Source organism: Oratosquilla oratoria, chromosome 23, assembly GCF_046742065.1.
Source record: "Oratosquilla oratoria isolate Oo_2021 chromosome 23, ASM4674206v1, whole genome shotgun sequence".
In the NCBI taxonomy this organism is placed as follows: domain Eukaryota; kingdom Metazoa; phylum Arthropoda; class Malacostraca; order Stomatopoda; family Squillidae; genus Oratosquilla; species Oratosquilla oratoria.
Genome location: NC_134799.1, coordinates 2187764 through 2189840, shown reverse-complemented (window position 1 = coordinate 2189840; position 2077 = coordinate 2187764). Strand labels below are relative to the sequence as shown.

Below are 2077 nucleotides of genomic sequence, written 5' to 3'. Positions count from 1 at the left end.
GTGTGTGTGTGTGTGTGTGTGTGTGTGTGTGTGTGTGTGTGTGTGTGTGTGTGTGTGTGTGTGTGACTGTGTGTGTGTGTGACTGTGTGTGTGTGTGACTGTGTGTGTGTGTGTGTGTGACTGTGTGTGTGTGTGTGTGTGTGTGTGTGACTGTGTGTGTGTGTGTGTGACTGTGTGTGTGTGTGTGTGTGACTGTGTGTGTGTGTGTGACTGTCTGTGTGTGTGACTGCCTGTGTGTGTGTGACTGTGTGTGTGTGTGTGTGTGTGTGACTGTCTGTGTGTGTGTGACTGCCTGTGTGACTGTGTGTGTGTGTGTGTCTGTGTGTGACTGTGTGTGTGTGTGTGTGTGTGTGTGTGTGTGTGTGTGTGTGTGTGTGTGTGCGTGTGTGTGACTGTGTGTGTGTGACTATGTTTGTGTGACTGTATGTGTGTGTGTGTGACTGCCTGTGTGTGTGTGACTGTGTGTGCGCGTGTGACTGTCTATGTGTGTGCGTGTGTGACTGTGTGTGTTTGTGTGTGTTTGTGTGTGTGTGTATGTGTATGACTGTGTGTGTGTGTGTGACTGTGTGTTTATGTATTCCTGTGTATACATATACATACATAAATACATACACAGTACATATACCCGGTTCATACCCGGTTCACTTGAGACAGTTTACAGACACAGGCATACAAATACTTATCGTCTATATCCTTGTCTTTCATTTACCAACGTGTGTATCACTCCCTCAGTTTATTTCATTCCCACCATTATCGAATCTAAATCATCACCTATAACACTTTCTTGTCTTACCTTGTCGTAATCTGAGTTGCCTAGAGGACCTACGAGACGTTAATCTTCTTTACGTTTACATTTGGAAGTTAGATCTACTTGTGTAAACACACGAATAACTACATAGTTTGAAAAAATTCGTGTCGCGATGATGTTCACAGGTACCAACGGACAACTGACTCGAAGTCCGCCCAAGACTTAGCTGGGTGCTGTCGACCCCCTCCTCTCTTCCCCTCACTCTTGGCTATTGATTCCAAGTGAGTACGCAGGCGCTTTTTAGCTATTTCGTCTTTGCTGATTTATACCAAGTTAATTCTCCCTGACTATTTTCACTCACATATCATATTGATGGACTGGGTAATGTGAATAATCAGGGCAGATATCCTGGGGTGTAATTATAAATGATTACGTAAGCGATCTTGAGGTACAGATCAGCTCACCTCTTTTCAATCCGACCAGGTAATAACACTTGCACAAGGGTGTTGGACAAGTAGGATCATAGATGTCACACGATAGGATGATATCAAGTATAGAAGCAATATTATTGCATACACAGTGGGTTGTCATTAGCTGTGGTAACAATGAGCTCAACAAAAAGGCCGAAATGTTTACCTGTGTTAGATTTCAAGTAAGCTCACCTTTCTTTTTTTTCTACTTATTTTTACCGCCCAAAATCTATATTTACCTTGTTCCCGAATTTCTGTACCTGCAACAGTTCACAGATTTTTCAGTTGAGTGTCTTTGTTTATTTATTTTTTTAATAGTGATTCCTTAATCACGTCACTTTGAATCACTCAATCTCCTACATCCTTGTTGCAGTACCCTGTTATGCCATTTGATTTCCTCTACATTAAGGCCTTTACAGATTTACAATCAATGCAAGAAATACCGTGAATCATCAAGAAAAGGTAATGAATTTACTCAATTGGACAAAATTGCTTGACGCTAGCCAAAGAAAAAACAACGAGGACAACAAATTTGAAAGGATGTTACGATCGGAATTAATCGTTACATAATGTAACGGTCACACGGTTGAACAATATTACTAAAACAATTCTGAATCACGTGCCCCGAAAGCGAAAACAAAACATGACACATTACTTCAATGAAAGTTACTCGTAAAACTTTAAGCTGGTAAAAATATTAAGCATGGCGTAGTACACACACAAGTATGAGTACTTATATGAAAATCGAAAGATATGATTGACATTAAGCCAGAAATCCGACGGGTCGATTGATAGAGTTTAACACAACAGACAAAAAGAATTTGGATGTCTCTCGTGACAACATTTATTGCTTTCACAA

The 2077-nt window shown here is 40.8% G+C and overlaps 1 protein-coding gene across 1 annotated transcript in view; it reads right to left on the bottom strand.

The window, feature by feature from the left end:
- The window catches only part of LOC143037862 (uncharacterized), a 107673-nt gene extending 106742 nt beyond the window's left edge, over window positions 1–931 (bottom strand). The window contains exon 1 of the mRNA XM_076206447.1: window positions 794–931. The gene's annotated coding sequence lies outside the window, so the exon portion shown is untranslated. The remainder of the gene's footprint in view (window positions 1–793) is intronic.
- Between the last annotated feature and the right edge of the window lie 1146 nt (window positions 932–2077).